The 23,247-nt window shown below is 36.3% G+C and overlaps 1 protein-coding gene across 1 annotated transcript in view; it reads right to left on the bottom strand.

The window, feature by feature from the left end:
- Positions 1-20,765, bottom strand: part of lbr (lamin B receptor) — an 83,743-nt gene extending 62,978 nt beyond the window's left edge. Inside the window, exon 1 of the mRNA XM_039749067.1 lies at positions 20,630-20,765. The gene's annotated coding sequence lies outside the window, so the exon portion shown is untranslated. The remainder of the gene's footprint in view (positions 1-20,629) is intronic.
- Positions 20,766-23,247: the final 2,482 nt, after the last annotated feature.

The raw sequence follows: 23,247 nt of genomic DNA, 5'->3' as shown, positions 1-23,247 counted from the left end.
ATCCTAAAATCAATGTTTCATTTACTAGATTTTCTTAAGCCCCGTCATAAGTTAATGTAGCACAAAAAATGCTTTGTCTTAAGGTGTTCCCTGACCCAGTTGTTAATCACTAAGTGCTTCTTAAACTGACTTCCTCTACACTAAGAGGAGGTGCAGGCAGCAATCACCGCACAGAATACATTCACTTCATGATATTCCTGCTCTCTGAAAATTTAGAATGCTAAGATATATACAGTACTTCATATCATTTTCAGGATGAAATGCATTAAATCAGGTATTAAACATGCAGGGTAGTGTGGCGGTAGTACTGCTCCCTCACATGAAGGGGTCCCCAGGTGTACATTCAGCGTAAAGAACTTTATGGCAGGTGTGACAAGGCTCCAAAAAACTGGATGTATGAATGGGTATTGCCCAGGTTTAACTTAAATATTGTGTAAATGTTGGGTTTGTGATCTGGTGGTCGGAGACCCGAACACAGAATTCAATGGATGTTCTTCTGAGTGGGCTTTCTTTATTGCATGCATGCTGTCCAGTTCCTATCCTTCCTTTTTCCACATAACCAATCACCACACGATAAACGTCATTGTGAAATTAAAACTAGTTATAAACTTAGACCACAGAGTGTTCAGAACTTTAATTATGCCATCCATTCAGGGTTGCGCCCATCCCAGCAAGTATTGTGTGCGAGGCAGAAGCAAATCCTGAATGCCAGCACATCGCAAGGTGAATATGAGCAATACATATACTAGCAGGGTCAAAATATAACAAAACCCCACATCCTACATGGCTTTGAAAGGAAACGGTTCTACTTTAAAGACAAATTACGAGAAAAAAGTCAACATGTTGACTACATAAACAGGGAGAATAAAGTAGAAATATTGAGAATAAAGTTAACAGGTCGACTTTATTTTCGTCATAAGCGTCGAGATTAAAGTGGAAATGTCAAGAATAAAGTCAACATGTCGTCACACTTTTACACAGTACCCAGGTACATTACACAGTATTGACAAAAATAAAACGAGCACAACTTGGCTTGCAGTATTATCTAGTAATATAGAAACAGATTGACAGATTTGAACATAATGGTCCACATCCAACCTTTTAAAACCAAAGAACAACAATCCATATCATAACACACGCAATACCAAAAAAAAAAAAACGGTTTTCAGTATGAACCGGTATACCGCCAAGCACTAGAGAACACTTAGATTATTTTGTTAGACAAATGGTGGTGACAACTAATTTTCATCTATACTAATAAAAGGCAAAGCCCTGACTGACTCACTCACTCACTGACGCACTAATTCTCAAACTTCCCTTTGGCAGGCTCATTCCTTACAGCTTACTTACAAAAGTTAAGCAGGTTTTGTTTCGAAATTCTACATGTAACTGTCACAACTGGAACCTACTTACGTACATATATACGGCCACAGCCTGCAGCTTGGTCGCCGTGAGAGGCGGAGTTGCGTCCCCCATCATCATGCCTCCCACATAAGGCCGTCCGTCAGCAGCAATCCAATAGACATGCTGCCGCTAAATATTTGGGGGTGAAGGACTTTGCTTATGCAAACGAAGATGAGATGTTCAAAAATCACATTACACAATTGATAAGGCAGCAAAAGAATATGAAGCAAGTGACGCATACAAGCATATTCATAAGTGCAGCTACTGTAGAAACAAAGCACGGTGTAAACTAAGTTTAAATTAAGTTCATAGACAGGCTGCCACTGGCGTTTGACATATCTACGACGAATACGATATTCGCGAGATACAAGTTTAATGAGAAGACGCAGGGTATAAACAAGACTTATCACTTTGTAACGAAATTAAAATTGCTGGTGAAGGACTGTGCTTATGCAAACCAAAATGAGATGGTCAGGGATAGAATAGTGTTTGGCACAAGCTCAGCAAAAGTGCGAGAGAAACTTTTAAGTGCCGGGTCTGAGCTAACATTAAATAAAGCAATGGATATCACAAGATCGCACGAGATAGCACAAGCACAGCTGAGAACCTTCGATGCATGTACTCCGAGCGGCTCACGTTAACTGACTTTGCAGGACTGGGAAAGGTAAACCCGTGCATGCAGCGTATGAGGTCTCAGATAAAGAGGAAGACGAGCCGCTTATTGATGCAGTAGGAAAGGAACAACCCTCTGACGCTGAACAAGCCTGTGGGGACATATCAATAGGAAAGCAAGGTGTAAAGCTTAAGTTTAAATTACGTTCATAGACACGCTGCCGCTAAATATTCGCAGGCAAATCCACAACTTAATACCGGGAATGCCTGTTAAACATCTTAGATTCACGAGTACCGATTTGGGTAGTGATCACTTCGATGAATGAAACCTGTTATCTTTACAACGGTTGACAACGAAGATGAGATGGTCAGGGATAGACTAGACAAACACGGAATGTAACTTGAACAAAACACATCCTCCAAATACGAACCTGATTTTAAGAAATAATGATAATTAAATTCTTGATGACAGCAACACTCATAATAGTCACAAAACAATTACATTGACAATCATGTTACGTTATTTTTAAAATGTTTCCTTTTCTTTTTCATAACTTCTTTAACACACTACTTCGCTGCAAAGCGCGGGTATTTTGCTAGCTTAATATATATCACAGAAGAGATTAAATACAATAACACCTTGTAATTATGAAGAGTTTTTTTTTTAATGACATATGTATTACGGACAAAAATAACACACACATCAGCTGTGTTATTGCCACTTTTATCTAAGGAAGCAGCAATCAGGTGTTTTTGGACTGATACCAATTTCACGTTAATGAATTAGCAGATATCGATTTAATTTTATTTTTCCCATCCCCTTAAAAAACCTTTTACACTAAGCTCCCACATATTCATATTAATGTGTTTACTTTTGTATATTTAATTAAACTACAGTCCACAGGTGTTACCCATTAATTTTTTATTAACAAAATTCAATTCTGTAGGCTTATTGTTCAGTGATCATAAAAAAATTAAAATCCCCATAATACTTTTCTAAACTAATAAAAGAGAAATATTTATGTGTAATACACATTTCATTAAAAAAATAATTCTTGTAATAATCACAATCCACAATTCTAATAAAACATTTACAATAATACAAGGCTAACATGTTTAAAACTAGTTTACACGTAAAACAGACACATTTAGCAAACAGCTTGTTTACCATGCAGGGACAGCAGATTATTCTTTATCTGTTCTTTATCTAATAAAAATGTGATCCGAGTGTCTGGTTTAGCTACTGGACAAAAGGAAAGGGTCTTAAGTTATTCTCCTTCAATTTTATGCCGAAGAGGTGCCTCTCTTTTCGGACACTGGAGTTTCTTCTCCATGCCAAACAACAATCCTCAGATTCCCTTTTGCTCAGTTTATTGCTCCACTTTCTTTAATGTAAAAAGACAATATTCCTGCTTTTACTCACTACTAAGGTCTAACTGATGGCTCTCGGTTTACAAGAAGTTTGGCAGCAAAATGACACATCTGAGTCCATAAGTACCATATTATCTATTGTAACTGAGTACAACAACTAAATTACTATAAAGCTTATAAAGGCAGATTTTGAAAAAAAATCATTTTTTGAAATCAGCTAATTTACAGATCATGGATCAAGTCATTTGTCTCTAAATATCTGCCGATCTCAATCAGCAGCTGATTGATCAGAGCGTCAATATTTTTTAAATTACTTACTCCGTGTGTTTGTAGGGATGACCAAGAAAAAAACTGTCATGTTATCATGGGGAACGAAAAAAAAAGTTTGATATAAGCCAATAGTGATGAATACTGTACAGTTGCAAATTATATAAAAAGCATCCATAAAGTAATAAGTCACATTACTTGGGTCACATAATACACATGTTGGGCAATCAGTCGTTTCCTCAGAACATACAAAAAAAATGTATTTTTGGGAAAAATATTGTTAAATAGAGATAGTTCTGGAAAAATCAGCAGACATACATTCACATAATGCTGACCTATTGACCAGAAGACAGGATGTTTGACCAATGAATGAGGGAGAGAGGTGGATCTTCACAAGTCATTTTAAGGTTTATCACCCTACACCGATTCTGTCCAGACTTCACAGCCTTCCAGTTATATAATGAGCTGAAGATTTTTATACAAGAAAGAAAGTTATACATCACTTTTTTTGTATTTTTATGCTCCTTAATGCCAGGTCTTCTGTCTATGTCAGAATTTCATTGAATTATGAACAGACCTGGAAACCACTCTATTTTAGGTGTCTAGATTTAATTTAATTTCTTAGCACATGATTCCCAAAATGGCAACTGGAAGGTGGGATAAAGAAGGTCTGAATAGTGGTGATATTTCTCTTTTTCAGCTGGTAAAGAGTCTAAAAACACCTAATATGGTCTTGCTTTGAAGCATATAGGATACACAATATACACAACTAAATAGCATTTTGCTTCAAAATGTATTTGTCTTAAAGGTTAACCAAGACAATTGTAATAATGAAAATAAATCTATGTAAAAGATATCTTCTTAGGCCTAAGGTTGTTTTATGAATTCTTACTATTCTTCTGAACCGAGTTGTACGTGTACCGAGACATTCGTGAACCGATGTTCCACTGTATTATTAGTGGTGATGGATACGAAAAAAATCTCACATTTTCATGGAGAAAACAGATAAAAATTTCCTTTACAATGGGCATCAATATGTTCTAGTGTGGGCCTACTCTGAACTATGGCCAACAATATTAAAGCATTCTTGGTGGGGGAAGAAAAAAGGGTTTGATTTTTCCTTCAAGGTCTGTTTCTGGTGATGTGATCATTTGACACAAAACATTATTTGTTTTATACTAGTCAAAAATCAGCACAGTGATGCAAGTTATTCCTTACAGGTGGTGTTTCATTTAGGAACCATCGAGGGGTAAGAGTCAGTTATGCTGAAACCATGGATTGTGGAGTTACTTCTGTATGTACTGGGATGTCTAAAACTCCTCTGCTGTTTTGGATTGCTGATGGGTGCATTACCTACACTCCTATTTGACAAATAGCCAATGTACATCTACATACAAATAACCATGCCCTCTAAAAATCCCCCTAACCCAACCAAGGTCTAAAACTGAAGTTTGCTCAAGAATGACTGAATATTGGATACATTTAACCAGCCAAATTTGTCCTTCACTAAACAGGCAATGACTTGTCTTGATAAATGAAAAAAAAAAAATGGCAACACATTTCAGGTTGAATAATGTTTCACCAGTTTGTCCATATCTAACTAATAGCAGGGTGGTAGGGATAATGTGAAGAAGAGAACTTCTGGCATCGCAACACAAACTCAAAAGTGCAACAAAGAAAACAGAATTTATTGAAGAATAACACAATACTTGTGACAGTTATTGATGTCAAATACTTGTCTAACCAAACGTCCACTGCGCAAAAGTACCTCAGATGTGATAAATGACATGCTCCAAACTTAATTTAGATTTTCTATAAGTTTATTTGTAATGAACAGATGGAGAAGGCGGCTAAATTAAGTTTGATTCAGTTGGTGAAAATTTCTAAAGAAACCCAGAAATTTCTGGTTAAATGCAAAATAGAGAAATGAAAAACATTTCAGTTTTAAACAAATTACTACAAATGACATTGTAAATATTGTCATTGAAAAGTTACTGCAGTCTATACTTGCTGCTATGAACACCTTTGAAAAGTTTAATGATCATAATTTTTTTTAAATGAGAAGATCTATTAGTCTGACAGTATATAAAAAAGCAAACATCTTAAAGTAAGGTTCTGTTTGATCTATATTATGAATGTTAATTCAATATAGCCTTTTCATCATTATATAATATCTTACTTTATCTATCACAATGAAAATGCTTTCAGGATTTTGTATTTGTACAGTGCCTCATATATCGAGTACCTTAAAAACAAACAAATGCCAGGCAGCAAATGCAATTCAAAATACAAGAGCTGTCACTATCAAATACATTGATCAACAATGTTGTTTACAGTATCGATTAATTAAAAAAAAAAAAAAAAATCACAACACTACACATATACATACTGTATGTAAAACTCTGTAACTAACAATCTAAGCAACTCATTTTCATGGTCTCCAAAGGCTAATCAAAAAATTTTCCTAAAATGTAGGTTAACAGGTGCAGACTTTTAATCTCATCTTTGTTGAAACCAAGGTTATTATAGTTTTGCCTAGTTTTGTTTAGTTTTTATTTCAATATTTTTTTCTGACCTTACTTGGAAATTCAGTTTAAGTTTTCCTTCATTGTGTATTTTTAATTTAGTTTTTATTTAACAAAGACATTTCTATTTTATTTCAATATCTATTAGCTTCAGTTCTAGTAATTATGGGATGGAGCTCCTGTGGAGTTTGGTTTTATGTCACAATCAGACAGAACTGTATACTAAACGGATTTGGATAGGATTTAATGTTAGTATAAGCTTACTACACTACATGGTTTACTACTAGGTTTTGTTTTTGTCAGAAAAAACAAGCATAATCAAAACCAGATACTGAATACAAACAATTTTACACAATTTTACAATTTTTTAAATATTTTCTATGTCATCTGCATTGATTGTTGGCACTTTTTAAATTTCCTTTTATTGCCCAGAATGGGCCAATTTGTAATGAAATTTAGGTGAATTGTAAGGTTTAAGGGTTTTTTACTCAAAATGTCTAGAGCACACAACAAACCTTGCTCCAAGACAATGTGCTTATAAGGAATACCTTCAATACTGCATTAAAACATTTCCCATACTGGGCTTTGTTATTATCTACAAGTCATATTGATCTGATTATATCTTGGGCTCAAACAATTTATAGGCAGAATTTTGTCACCTGCAGGCCTGAAAACATATCAGCAATCAGATTCTACTGTGTTCTGACAGATGTGATCATGAAAATCATGGAGGCTTAGGAAGAATAGAACCGACTCTGTGTGCAGACACACCTAGCTGTATTAAGGGAAACAAAGAAAAACAAGCATGTAGTGTGAAGGTTACGGGCAGTGAGACTCGAATAGCGAATATAAGAATGGTGAACCCTTAATGAGCAGGTAATAGGAGGGGGAACTCAAAAAAAATGAGAATTTGTTAAAAAAAAAAAAGTACATTTCCAAAATTGCATCACCCACAAATTACTCTCCCTAAAACACAATACACTTGTCCCACCACTTTTTTCCCATTGTTCAAAACTGTTCTGAAAAATCTTACAAACTTATAGCCTTCAGTGCCTCCGTCATTTGCTTCTTGACCTCCTCTACATCCTGAAAATGCTTTCCTTTAAGGTCCCCCTTCATTCTTGGAAATAAGAAAAAACTGCAGGGTACAAGGTCTGGGGAGTAGGGGACCATTGACATCCCATTTTTCATGAGAAACTGGTACACACAATGCCGTTTGGGCAGGAATGCTGTTGTGATGCAGAAGCCATTCGCCTAATCGCCACAATTTGGGTTGTTTTCTCTGCACTGTATCACACAATCACTTGAGCACTTTAAGGTAAAAACCCTTGCCTGGCTCAAAGCTCCTTCTTTTGAAAGCCTCTCGAAGCATTGTGACAGTTTCTGCTGCAATTTTCCCCAAAAAGGAAACATAACTTGATGTATACACGTTATTCTATCAAGTCTACCATCACAAAATCGGCGAAGATGGTAATAGAGGCTCAAGAAAAAAAAAAAAAAATTTACACTGACCTCATAGACCTTTCCCCAAGGACGCCGCTTTGCCAAATGATGCAGAGGGCAGTCTAGTACATGCACCTAGCTGGCAAACGTCACAACAAATGCCCCTCCAGCCTCCAGAAAAACATTCTCGTTATTTTTGGTCTTGTATGTGTATGGATGGGCACAAAATGACAGACAGCAATAACAGAAATAGCAGCAATAGTAGGTCTTATTTAAACAAAAACTAACCAGCAGCTAATGTAAAAAGCAGAGGGCATTGTTACTGGACTAAACACAATTTACACAATAAGCTTGAGTAAAATTTGCCCTTAAAGGAATACAACACAGAAAACGGTAATTGTTTATATGCAATTAACCCCATATATTGGAACCTCGGTTCACAACCATAATTTGTTCCAAAACTCTGGTCGTAAACCGAAGCAGTCTCCCCCATTGGATTGTATGTAAATACAATTAATCCGTTCCAGACCATACGAACTGTATGTAAATATATGTAAAGATTAAGCATAAATATAGTTAATTACACCATATAATGCACAGTGTAATAGTAAACTAATGTAAAAACATTGAATAACACTGACAAAACACCCAGGCTCCCTGCTCAGCTACACGAACAGGCTTGCTCGTGCTCTCTCTCTTTCACTGTAGCACGCACCCTCCCCCTCGGTCAGCAGCACGCGCTAGTCTCTCTCTGAGCAGAGGGGAATATTTGAATAAATCCGAACTTTAATTTAAAAACCAACCACAAGCAACCAAAAAAGTAACACTGTAGGAGTTCATACTCATAGCCTTACAGCCCGATCGCTGTAAACACTTTTTTAAAAAATGAGTTTTAAGCACAGTGGGAAAAAAAGGAACATTTGAAAAAAAGAGAAAAGTAACATTGCAACAAATCACGCTATGAACAACTCCATGTAAACACTTTAATGAGTTTTAAGCACAGGGGAAAAAACGAACATTGCAACAATTCACGCTATGAACTGAAAAAATGAACTTTTGAAAAATCCGTAATACAAAAACCACCAAGAAAACTAACTTTGCATGAGTCGAGTTCTGGCATGAAGTGAGAAGGAACTGGGTGGAGAGAAGGGAGAGTCTGGCTCCGCAATGGAGGAATGTTTTCCTTCAGGTGTTCTCTCTTGCGATTTCTTGGGTTTCTGGTGTTTTTAGCTGTTTAGCTGGTGGGAGCGAAAGCCTCATGCAGCCATTCCAAAAACAAAGTCCTTGTGACCAACCCTTCGTGTTTGCCCTCCACATTACAGGCAGTCTGGCTTTGTTTACATTGTGCTTCTTGAAAGCACGAGGGTTCTCAAATTGGTAAATGAGTAAACTGGTAAACAGTTTTTCCACCTCTTCCAGCACTTGAAGCCTCTGCCTGGTTAACGCTGTAACTCCTTTTGCAAGATCAGCTGCTTTAATAGATTCTTTCTGCCTTAGAATAGTCAAAATCGTAGATTTTGACTTCTTGTACTCGGCGGCAAGATCAGTAACACGAATGCCACGCTCAAACTTTTCAATAATTTCTTTCTTTACTTAGATTTCAGTTTTCTTCAAAACTTTCTTCTCACCACTCTTCACTTGCTTAGAAGCCATAGTTAACTGCAAAAGCACACAAAATACTGTAGAGCACAAAAAGAGCGCAGGTAAAGCACGCACGTCTGACCGAGAACAATGAACAGTGCGGAAATCAATGGCACACACAAACCGAAAGGAAAACTTGCTTGTTCGTATACCAAGTGGGTGGTCGTGAACCGAGCCAAAAGTTTGGCAAACTTTTTGGTCGTGAACCGAGTTGTACGTGTACCGAGACATTCGTGAACCGACGTTCCACTGTATTATTAGTGGTGATGGATACGAAAAAAATCTCACATTTTCATGGAGAAAACAGATAAAAATTTCCTTTACAATGGGCATCAATGTGTTCTAGTGTGGGCCTACTCTGAACTATGGCCAACAATATTAAAGCATTCTTGGTGGGGGAAGAAAAAAGGGTTTGATTTTTCCTTCAAGGTCTGTTTCTGGTGATGTGATCATTTGACACAAAACATTATTTGTTTTATACTAGTCAAAAATCAGCACAGTGATGCAAGTTATTCCTTACAGGTGGTGTTTCATTTAGGAACCATCGAGGGGTAAGAGTCAGTTATGCTGAAACCATGGATTGTGGAGTTACTTCTGTATGTACTGGGATGTCTAAAACTCCTCTGCTGTTTTGGATTGCTGATCGGTGCATTACCTACACTCCTATTTGACAAATAGCCAATGTACATCTACATACAAATAACCATGCCCTCTAAAAATCCCCCTAACCCAACCAAGGTCTAAAACTGAAGTTTGCTCAAGAATGACTGAATATTGGATACATTTAACCAGCCAAATTTGTCCTTCACTAAACACGCAATGACTTGTGATGCCATTTTTGTTTTCATTATCAAGACGTTTCAGGTTGAATTGTTATGTTTTCACCAGTTTGTCCATATCTAACTAATAGCAGGGTGGTAGGGATATTGTGAAGAGAAAAAAGAACTTTGGCATCCCAACACAAACACAACACTGAAACAAAGAACACAGAATTTATTGCAGAATAACATGAAGTATAAAGTGACCTTTAGCCTGTGTATTTTACCATAAATACACCCTCTAAGTGGGTGTGAGGGTATGTAAATGCATTTCGCTCCACAGTTAACGGAGGCACTGTTCGACCATGTCGCATTCACATGCAGAGGCAGGCAGATCAATCAGGAGCCTACAAGCTACCGCGGAGGTCCTCACACCTGCACCCGATTGGCTAACAGTTTTAAAAAGAGCCTGCATGGGTCAGGGTTTGTGAGAGGGGGACAAAGGAATCTATCAGAAGAGAATTGGTTCAGAGCAGTCTCAGGCAGTACGAGCCGGCCACCTAGAGGAAAGGCAGAGCAATCATGGGTTCCGCAAAGGAGTGCAGGTTTTGGTGCTCTCAGGGCTGGTTCACCCCACTGATCATTTGTATGGCGTGGGGTAAGCAAGGCGGAAGACCTCCCCAGGGATCGGAGGTACAACAGCAGGTGTGTGAAGGATGATGGAAGGAGTACAGACCTCAGACAGTCTAGCGGGAGCTGTTTGGTAGCAGCCAAGACGGGGGTAGGGTGATGGACTGTGGCTGGGGAGTCTCCGTCAGCTGATGAATAAATTATGGGAGAGCCGGGGAGATGAAGTTGGGCTGGGATCATCCTGTACTAAAAAGAACACTATGAATTCAATGACTGTGTGTTTTTAACCTCTGGTTTTAATTTATTTTTTTATTGTAACGTTTAAATCTCCAGTGACACCTTCATTTTACAGTAATCCCTCGCTATATCACACTTCGACTTTCACGGCTTCACTCTATTGTGGATTTTATATGTACGCATATCTAAATATATAATGCAGATTTTTCGCTGCTTTGCGGGTTTCTGCGGACACTGGGTCTTTTTACTACTGGTACATGCTTCCTTAGTTGGTTTGCCCAGGTGATTTCATACAAGGGATGCTACTGGCTGATGGCTGAGAAGCTACCCAATCAGAGTATGGAGTTAAGTTCCTGTGTGCTGATTGGCTCAGCGATGGAGCGCCAAATTTGATTCCGCTGCTTTAACCAGGAAGTCTCGCTCATTCAGCATCAACGTGTTTCGCTGTGTAAAGAGTTAACTTCTGTGATCTTTTGTGTTTATCTTTGTGCATAGTCAAGCCCTTCGTTATGGCTCCAAAATGATCTGCTCCTGCTGCTGCTTCAGGGGCCGTGCCCAAGCACCAATGGAAGATGCTAACGACTGCCGAAAAGGTAAAAGGTTTTTGATATGTTGAAGGAAGGGAACAGCTACACCACTGTAAGACACCATTACAGCATCAATAAGTCCACAATTCTTTTTATTTAAAAAGGAGGAAAAGAATATAAGATCTAAGGCCGCAGTGTCCTTTAACCAGGGCGCAAAACGAGTTTTAAGTGGATGTAATAAGGCGGTAGTCCATATGGAATCTGATTTAGGGATTTGGAATGAAGACTGCCAGAAGAACAACAACAGCGGTGCTATACAATCGCATGAAGAGGCTCCTTTAGAAGAGCTGCAACGCTCTCCTTTGTGGTGCATTAAAACTAAATTCCTCGATATCGGACAAGTCATCGTGTCATTGTTGGTGAGTAACCATAATTTTCTACGTACAATACTTAGTACATGTACATACGTTTAGTGTCACTGTACACACATTTTACTGTATACAATTTTCTTGCATTGTACATATTTATTGCTGGTGGCCTGCCTATCGTAATGGCTGTAACATGTGATATCAGAAACGCCCGATATCTTTAAAATAATATTTAGGTTTTACTGTATATAAACAGTGTGTTTACATACATAATTTCAATGAATCTTACCTAATATCTAAGAGAATACAAAAGGGTTTATGCTGTATAACTGTGCGGGAAATGTTTATAAGAGTGTGGGAGAGTTTATAAGGGCTTAAGATATATAAAAAAATACGTTTACTTCGCGGATTTTCACCTTTCGCGGGAGGTTCTGGAACGCAACCCCCGTGATCGAGGACGGAATCACTGTATTCTATTTATTAAGGAAGCACTGCACTTGGGGCACCGTTTTGAGTTGTTCATTTTAATCAAAGCACATTTGCACTTTTTCACCAACCCCTTTTGCTTAGGGAGTCCTCATTTGCCTAGTTAAGCTGTACTGCTATAGCCCATCTGCTTTAAGTTTCAATGTGTTGTGCATTCAGAAATGCTCTGTTGTAACAAGTGGTTTTTGGAGTTACTGTTGCCTTTCTATCAACTCAAACTTGTCTAGCCAATCTCCTCCAACCTCTGGTATCAACAAGGCCCAGACAACTACTGCTAACTGAATATTTTCCCTTTTCTACACCATTCTCTGCAAACCCTAGAGAGAGTTGCACATGAAAATTTGATGCTCACTTTGAACTTCAGCAGGTCACCTTGACCATGTCTAAACGCATTGAGTTGCTGCCATGTGATTGGCTGATTAAATATTTGCATCAATAAGCAGTTGAAAAGGTGTATCTAATAAAGTGGCCAGTGAGTTTATATAGATAACTGTATATGTATACTTTACGGATATCAAATAAAGATGCAGGTAACATGCATTCTCTACATTACTTTACAGCTGTGGAACAAAGACACCAAGAAAGAAGGAAATTTTAAAATTGAAATTAGATGTTGCAGGAAAATTCTGAAAAGCGGATAGAAACAAAAAGGTGTCAAATGAACAAATCTGAAAAGATCTTAAATTTGAAAAACTATATGTGAAATTATTAAGTAACAGATGTTGGTCTCTTTGGGCACATACGCAGGATATAAGAGAAGAAGCTAATCTGAATGAAGAGACAAGTAAAGAAACTGCAAACAGCGAGTGGGAAGAACAGCAAAAAAATAAACTGATTGAATACAACAGGAAGGAGAAATTATTAAAAAAACTGGCAGCTGCACTTTGAGGTAATTTCTGCAAATGTTTGGAGCCAATCTGCAATGGACAGTATCAATGACCATCGGCTCAACTTTAGAAGTAGACCAGTATTGGCATTCACAAATATCAATATGTAAATCAAAGCTTCAGCTTTAATTTGTAACAACAAATGGTAGGTTTATAATCTTTGGTGGAAATCCTGCACAAACTACCCATTTATTTTAAGCATTTGCACATTCTAAATTTAATCTGACATTTTTTGTTTAGCAACTGAAAAATACTGCTTAAAATCCATACTAAATATAAAAATCCAAACATTACATATCACATGTACTGCTGAATCAGAAAAATAGCTGTAAATAGTTAAAATGGAAGTACCTTGAATTATCTTGGAATTTACTAACATGTTTTTTGAAGTCTGGTTTGTCAGTGAACCAATGTTTGGTTTGTAACATTTGCTATTGTAAAATTTTATATTTGTATCATTAGCTGGTTAAATACTAGTGAAAAGTAACATTTAAAAGGAGGAGTCAAATTAATTAAAATTTCAAATGTCAGAAACTGATAGTGCTTTAATTTTCCAACTCTGTCCTTCTCCCCCACCCCTCCATCTGTCCTAACTTTAAAGCTTCTTATGTTTAATCAAACTTGTCAGTTTTACATGAAACCTTTATTTCAGAACTTCTGTTAAACAGTCTTTGTTTTGCTGTTTTGAAGGTTTTTTATGTGAGTGATACATTTTGCTACTGCTTATGCCTGCGAGTCAATCCAGAATCAGAAAATTACTTGGGTTGTCGTTACCTGCACTGAATAAATATAGAACTGTGAAACAGTACTACGTTCTTCAGCATACCTTTCAAATATGTGATGTGCACCAATGGGTTATATTAATGAATAGTAGTTTGCCTTCAAAAGCCAAACAAATGGCACACATTCAGTTTTCTATTTAAAAACAAAGCATGCAGTTTTATTTTTCCTAATAACTACATGTTTTAGCGATTACGCATCTCTGTTATTACACTACATTACATGTATTAATTGGGAGATGTCCCTTGTCCTCCAAAGCATTGAAAACACTACATAGATTTTATTTTCGTATTAAGAAATGGAGCAATTCATGCCATCGCTAGTGTAAACAAGCCAACTAGGTATTTCGTTTGAGTCTTACCTCAGTGTTTACTCACACTACTAGCCCTCCCACATCTGACAGTCTTATGTGGAGTTCTGCATCCACTCACACGTTATTTCAGGACATTGAACCGTACAGAGAAAGAATATGAAGCCATCATTCATTTATAGGGACTGCGTAGGACACTATTAAAAGTGATTATTCTCATTACCTTTTCATCATCTCTAAGAAATGTATAACAATAAGAGTTAAAGGATTAAACCTTTGTTTGACCAGAAACTTTATTTCACTTTCAAAGTACACACAAATCTGTTCCCAAAATAAGTCCATAATGGGATAAGTTGTAATATGTATGTTTTACTTGTTTTTTTTTTTTTTACAGTTTCTGTATTCACACAATGGAAATCATCTGAGTGAACACAAATCACTTCCAAACATGACTTCTGCCATTTTTCTTTTTGACATGTGTTAAAGCAATGCTGTAGCATAACCATTGAGAGACATTTTTAAATGTAGTTTTTCTTATGTAATATTGTGCTTTTAGAAGTACTTAGTCGACTTGCAGTCAAGTAAGAGCACAGTACCAATTTTTTCAGGATACCAATACCATAAAAAAAAAAAAAAAAAGCTGGTATTACTTTTTCAGAACTTTCACACCAAGTTAGTACCAAATTATCAGTTCTTGTGACAGCTCAACACTTGAAAATAAATTTGAACTTGACTTTTTTTAAAACGTTTTGATTTAAATGCATAAAGCTGGGAAAATATTTAATTATAATCCAGTATGTTTTCCTTGATAGAGTTTTTTTTTTTCCCCTATATGTACAGCAGAATACTTGAAGTAATAATAAAAGTCATCCTTGATGGAGGATGGCAGGAATCGTGGGGTAGAGGGGTCCTTTCATTGGATTGGCTAGCCCAGCGCTGACTCAGCTGTGGAATGGCCAAATGGGAGAGGCAGGTTGATGGCCGAGATCTTCAGGACTCTAAACAGATCCAAATCATATTATGGGATATTTTCTGTTATATTTTGCTCCATACTTGTAAGTTTTTTTTACATTTTTTATACTGTATTGAGGATATGCTCTGTTCTGTGTATTGTATTATATTATATTGCATTGCATTGCCCACCTTCCTTTTGACACCCACTGCACGCCCAACCTACCTGGAAAGGGGTCTCTTTTTGAACTGCCTTTCCCAAGGTTTCTTCCATTTTTTTCCCTACAAGGGTTTTTTTGGGAGTTTTTCCTTGTCTTTTTAGAGAGTCAATGCTGGCTGGGCTGTTAAGACCCATTGCGGCACTTCTTGTGTGATTTTGGGCTATACAAAAATAAGTTGTATTGTATTGTATAGTACTTACTGAAAAACACTCGTGTAAGGTGCCCTGTATGCTTAATTTGCAGTGAGGACCAAGCAAAACACAATGCAGTGTATATTTTCAGTAAAGGAGAAGTTCTCATTCAGCCTAGATCCTACTGTTGTCTTTGAGCCTGTCATAACTTGTCAAAATCAATTGTTACTATTGCTAAGAACAAAGATTATTAAAACCTTTCTATAAAATGCAAAATCAGGGTTTTTAATATGAAAATCAAAATACAATTTGATCTTGGTATGGAAAATAAAATGTCCAAGAATTGTGGAAAAAAAAAAATCAGAGAAAATCTCAATTATTTCTGTTGGCCATAACCTAAAAGAGCACTTAGACTAAAAATGTACTCACATGTAAAACAGTACTGCTTATTTTGCAAGCTACTGTTTGACTCACAAAGATAGACTAAAGTTATTAAAATCATTTGTTTAAAGTAGTAAAACTCTCCAATACCCAATTACTTTACTACTGGGTGCATGCCTGTCAAGTAAAATTGCCCTTTCTGCTTAGATCACAGTCTCTGTATTCCCACATGTTAATTCTGTACTTTGCAAGTAGACCAATTCTGTCATTGTACTTGTTACTGGATGAATGAAGACTAGAGGGATAGCTTTCTGTTCAGGTACCTGTGCACTCGCTGGCAAGGATGCATGCAAATTCAAAGAGCTAGAATTCTGTTTCAATTTGGTCAATCAGTCTAATTTCCATTCTTCAACATGTATTGTCATGAAAGTTTTTTACTTTTGCGGCCCTGACATATCCTCAATCTGATGACTTGTCTAAAACATCATACAGTAATGCAAATAGTTGAATGTGCTATGTTTAACCTAACATCTTCATTAAGGGACATACAAAAGCTACTGTAATAAACAATTTTAAACCAAATGCCCCACTGAAAAATTTCACATTTTTTCAACCATTACAAGTTACATATCAAGGTGAGACAATAGATCAAATGTGTTACAGTTGTGCAAATATTCATGCTTTCTGGTTTGTCTTCAGAACTTAACAAGTCGCAGTATTTCCATCTCACAAAAACAAACAACAACAAAACACAATTCACTCAGTATAAATGAAAATGTTTTTTGGGACATATTTAGAATATATACACACACATTACAAAAGGTGGACCAACTAAAGTTTACATGTCACATTTTCCCATAAAACCTGCCAACATTGCATGTAAAAAACGGCACAGTATGAAATCTTTTGGAGATAGTTTGTTCTACTACTATTTTTTTTATAATTTTGTTTTTTTTTAGGATTATTACACTTGAAAGCTTCTAATCCGTCACGCTTGACACAAACCAGTCCATCAGTAAAAGAACTCCCTTGCAATTTAAAATATCTTTATAACACTAAACTGTATACGCAAACATGGTAAAAACCAAACCTGGAAAGTTGGCCAAGTGTGAACACTTGTTTTCTTCAGTTTACTTCCTCATTAAAAAGAAAATTTAATTAGTACAAACTGCACTGATTTCCTCTTGTAACAATGTGCTGTAGAAGAGGATTAAGAGGATTGTTTTTTGCAAGCTATTTAGTTTTGCATTTTACACTTATATTTATTGTGGTCTCCATCTAAATTTGGTTCAACCCTGTCAAAAAATCTTTTTAGAACACATTCCTATGCCTGCTGCTCCTCTTCCTCATCAGAGCCGAAAGTTCCATTTTGACAACAAACAACCACATATAAAAGTAGAGGGCTCCACACTGTCTGTTCTTATAATTTAACTGGCTGTTAGATACTTACCATCTGAATACAGTGGCCTCTTTAAAATTTATCACAGTGGGTAAAGTGTACTTACCACATTGAAACTGTAGTTATTAGTAACTGTACATACAAAATATTAACAAAAATGTTTATAAGTTGAGAATCATTTCTGAAATCAGATCCTCTGATCAGACATGCATGATGAATTGACATCAAACCAATTTGGAAAAGTGTTGTATAAATGTGGCTTTAAATGAAATGCCAGGGTTTCATATAAAAGTTCAACACAAACAGATATGTCTCCCACACCTGTCTGCTGAAAACTACTTTTCCTGAGTTTCTCATTACATCAAAAGTTACCATCATATCAACAAGCGCTGAAATCTATAGCTATTGTCATTATTACATCCAAAAATATCTACATGCACTTGACACTTGTTTTTATCAGGCAGTTCTCAACATGATAGAAAGTAAGAACAGCTACTTATTCTAACCAAGATATATAAAAATCAACACCAAAAAAGTAAAAAACCTTAAAAAGTGTCATGACAAGTAAAAAGGTATGACACGCTTTTCAATACTTTTAGAAAAGCACTGCTTTTAATTGATTTAACAAATAATTCAGTAATCAATGAACAAAGACAAATGAATATTGAACGTCTCAAACCATTGTTTAAACAAATAGATAACATGGAACAAAAAAAAAAAATCACAACAGCAACATACAGTGTTGTTTTCAAATAGCAAGCTTGGTATCCAACAGCTAACAGAGGTTTTAATGAACTGATATTGTGTAAAACCGTGGCAGAAATAAACAAGCATACAAGCATCTTCTCATTACAAATAATGCTAGGGAAATAGTTAACTAATTAACTAATGTTGATGAAGGTCTAGATATCATATTATATATATGGCAGAAATAACAGCAATTAGGTCACGTATCTGTTCTTAAAAATTGAGGACTGGAATCAACTTCTAACAAATCAATTTAAAACACAAAAAGCAAATCATGTTATTTTTATATGAAACAGCATACTGGTTTCTGCCATTAGTAGAATAGTCATCTACATTTAGATCAGTAATAAAAAAGTGTTGTTAACAGCTAAATAAATAAAAGTAAAGATTTTTCAGTCACATCCCATCTAAATCAGTGTGTTCTAGATGAAAAAAATATGTAAACAGTTCTAGTATAATAACAGCTAAAGCGAGCTGGAAAGCTTTTCTCAAAGAGAAGACACTATATAAAAAGAAAGAATGCATGAATGAGACTAAAGTCTGCCTATATCTCTGTAAACAATTTTCATGGTTTTTTATGCTATATGCAATATTTGCAAATATCACATTATAGAAAATGTATATAGTTATCAATTTCACTGCAACACTTAACATTTGCAAACTATAAACCATATTTATTCACGTTTTGGTAACCACATGATAGGAAAATCGACTCAACAGCAGACATAAGAATATTAAATGTCATATAAATTGTAGTAACATCTGACATATTTTTATATTAATATTTTGAAAGAAAATCACATTCTGCATTAATGGCTTAAGAGTTCACTAATATATGGTCGTTTAATTGTTTAATCCATTCACAACCATTTTGTTATTAAGTACATCATTCCAAATGTTTAACTATCAATTATCAGCCTCGAACTTTTCAAAGCTTGACTTCAATGGTTTCAACCAACGATAGCATTCATTGCCACCCCCTTTTTGCCTTTTACCAAAACGTTTCTTCCACTTTGAATTCACCGTTACGCTACGACCTTCTCAGCATATTACAATTTTAGAAAATAAACTGAAAATGCCAAAATAAGCTACTCACTTAAAAATACTCAATTTACCCCGGGGGCTTATTTCCCCCTTCTGAAATACTCGTCTGCAGCCCTTCCATCAGTAGCATTTTTACAAATGATTGGAAAACTCACAACAAGGAAGCAGCTCATTACTCATTCACAAATCTCCATCTTTGTAATGTTTGTAAAAAAGAGGGGTATTCTCAAGTGCAAATCCATTCAGAAAAAGGGAAATGTACAAAACCACACAATTCAATGGCTCAGGCCAGGTTTTTCGCCCTAAATATATAAAGCTGGAGTGTTAACCAATGCCCCACATTAAGCAAGGTGTGATTGTGTTTGATTACAAATAAAGGGTAAAAGTACAGTAATTGTAAATATTTATTAGAGGATGTACTAACGCAGAGAGAAACGGAAATTCGATCCTAGAAAATAAAACTGATAGTCTGTATATTAAAACATACTAAAGTCTTCAACTTCACAGGTACACTACTATACGCCACCTCAGTCTCTTGAAATGTACACCACGCGGCATCAAGTTTAGACAGAGTGTATAAGGTAAACGCTCCTCATTGGGCACCGCTATTTCCACTTTTACGGCAAAGGGAGCGCCGCTGTCAAGACTTTGTAACTCTTTCTGCACCTACGCCTACGCCCGTTAGCTAACCTTTAGAAGGCTGCAATTTTTTAATAACACTTCCAAGTCCCTTGCAAAATCAAAGACTTTCTCCATAGGTTTGCAAAATACAGTAAATATCAGTAACAGTGGAAAAAACATGAAACGGCGAAGCATTTCTACTATGAAATAATAATGACCGTAATTTTGCTCATTCTCCTTTAACTCAGACTATACCGGTCACGATGGAGGGAAAACGTCACAATTTTCAAACAGTGACAGCCTTACTGAAAGGGAGTATAAATACATATACCTAGAGGACAACTGCATCATAACATAAAAACACACTTACAGGAAACATTTTCGACCAATAATATTAAGATCTCCTTATATTAAAATATTTAAATAGACGGATTATGGCGCAGTTGTATTTGCGTCATCGTTCTTTTTCATGATAACTACTTGTGTGTATAACAATGACATATAAACCTTGATGAAATGACAGAACTTAAAAGCGACAAGGAGACGAGGAAATGACTCTCCCGGAGTAGCGGAAAAGCGACAAAAAGCACCCCTTCACACTTCGGTTTTTAACACAACAGCATACTAAAAATGGAGACTGCAGACAAACACATAATTTGACTTAATCTACTCAATAAAATAGTTCAGTAACACCAGTCATTTCTGTATCTGCTCCTTAAAATCCTACATCCACTGCAAGCTCGATACAAAAAACAGGCCGCCCGCACATTCAAAAGCCGGCCAAAGATTGACACCCGATACCACAACTGAAGAAGTTATAACTGAAAAGTTTATTTCTATCACATGCAAAGTGAGACGACAGTATAACACACACATAACAATTCTTACCTTTGCCACTTGTAAAAAGAATAGCTAAAAGTGGATGTTGTTGTTTAGAATATACTTTCTTCTACGCTTTATTAAAACGATCAAAGTGCGAATCGTCCCCTCAGCCTTAAGGCCCTAGCCAGAGAGGTGGCGCGAAGCCCCGTGATTGGATGATATGAAAATATTTAAAAATTAGCTCAGTTGTTTATTGGTCAGATGAGACCGCAACCTCCCTTTTGATTGGTAAACATAGACGAGAGTGCCCCCTTACCGACAAGATACTGAAAGTGACACAAAATGGAGGAGGAAAGCCGAAGCAAGTCGTAAACAAAACGACTTAGAAAAGTGGTCGAGAGCACGTTGTACTTTGGCCGGTCACACGGCGTCGCTGTGCTGAGGTTATTTTTGCAAACTATTAAACAAAACGATGACCAATGTTTACAGTTTAAAAAGGTCTTTTAAAGTAAAAAAATACAGCTTTCAAAAAATTCATACGTGGTGATATACGCTAGGATGTAGCATAACACGGAAATCCCTGTCAATGAACGATATGTTGATCTATTCGCATCCAGCCAAATAATTTGTACTACTGCGTGCATTTCTCCTAACGCCGGCGATTAAGAAATTAGATATACAGTATCGCGATTGCTTCTGAAGTTTTTTTTCATTGCGTAGTACGATATGGTGAGGGTTAACTATCGCGTGAAAATAAACTTTTGTAATTGTAATTTTCATTTCTGAAAATCTTAGCTTGTATGAAAAATACTTACCTATGTACTGAAATAGAAAAAGGAATTGCTGAACGATAAATGTATTAAACGTAGTAAAATATGGTTATCATACTTGGACGGGAGAGAACCAAGACTTTTGAAGGTGCTGATGCTGTAGCAGTCGGCTGTGTACTGCACTTTATGTTCAGGAATAGCCCAGACTTCAGTCTAATTGAAATTATGTGGGGTGACCTGAAGAGAGTTGTGCACTGGAGATACCATTGCCCACGGAATATGACAGATCTGGAATTTATTGCAAGGAGGTGTGGTCAAAAATCGCCAAGTTCAGATGTGCCAAAATTCTTTAATAAAATAAAAAGTTGCTCCAACAAAGTATTAGTTTAGGGGGTGTACACACTAATGCAATCAATCAGGTGCTTGTGTGATTTTTCCCCATTTTTCACTAAACTCTTTCTGATTTGCTTTCACCTTCTTTGTATAGATTACAGTTTTGCAATATAGGTAGAATAAGTTTTGACAGGATTTAATCTTGGTTTGATATTTTTATTAAACAAAATCTGTGATTTTGGCAGAGATGTGTAAACTTTTCATATCCACTGTAGATGATAACAACAGAACATTGTCATAAGTTAACTGTAGATGTAACTTAATTTTCCAAACTGAATACTTACCATCAGATCCTTTTCTTGGTACCTTCCAACTCACCATGGACAAGATGCATGTTAGATTCTGTAAGATACTGTATGTTTGTGTATAATCTGGAAATATATACTGTATATATGTATGTGCAGTCACAACAAATAATTAGGGATTGTATATAGTGTACTAATATTGGATAGGGCCTTCTTTATTCTCAAAACAACCCTAATTCTTCATGGCATGGTTTCCAAAAGATGTTGGAAACATTCTTTTAGGATTCTGGTCCTGGCGGACATGAAGATTTGTCAGCTGCATGTTCATGCTCTAAATCTCCCATTCTATGACATCCAAAAGGTGTTCTGATAGATTCAGATTCTGTGAGTGGGAAGGCCACTGAAGAACACTGAAATCATTGTCATGTTCATGAAATCAGTTTTAGATGATGTTTACTTTGTCACATGGCGCATTATTATACTGGAAGTAGCCATTAGAAGATGGATAAATTGTGGCCTTGAAGAGATTTACAATGTCAGCAACAATACTCAGATACTCAGTGGCATTCAAGTGATGATTGATTGGTATTAGCTACAGGGTTCCCATGGTCATGGAAATCCTGAAAAAGTTATGGAAAATTAAATTTATTTTTCCAGACCTGGAAAAGTTTTGAGAAATTATCAAATGACCATTAAGTTTTGAAAAAGTCACGTTTTTTTAATATACAGAAAATAAGGTCTATGTCATGTACTTTTGTAAATTTGAAAAATCTTGAAAAGAGGATTGCAGTTATTAATATTATGAGATCTTGAAACAATTGTGTAGTGAGCTGTAATGCATATGCTGAAGTGCTGGGTAAATGTGTGTTCAGTAATTCTCTGCTTAAAAAATAAAAAATACAAGCTCCAAAATGTTGAAGACACAGGACACGTGAAATGTAAATTATGTGGGAAAATGTTTGATGTGAAGTTGAGCTAGCAGTTAGTTGAAAGGTAAAAACATTGACGGTGAGAAGGCTGCCAGAAAAACATTTGAAACTGACACATTGTTCATCTCGTCTTCAACTGGCACAGCAAAGGTTAGTACAATTCCCTTACCTGTATATAGTGAAGTAGCCAGGCAAACAAAATCTGTATGCAATGCTGCATTTCACAATGAATGTAGATCGAGTAAATGGGAAATGGACCATACTCTTTCCAGTGTCTATTGGCTATTCAAAGACAGTCTGACACACAGAGAGGACTTTGTTAAAATCATAGCTTGTGACACATTGAC

This window comes from Polypterus senegalus, chromosome 3 (genome assembly GCF_016835505.1).
Source record: "Polypterus senegalus isolate Bchr_013 chromosome 3, ASM1683550v1, whole genome shotgun sequence".
In the NCBI taxonomy this organism is placed as follows: Eukaryota; Metazoa; Chordata; class Cladistia; order Polypteriformes; family Polypteridae; genus Polypterus; species Polypterus senegalus.
This window is presented reverse-complemented; position numbering and strand designations above follow the sequence as displayed.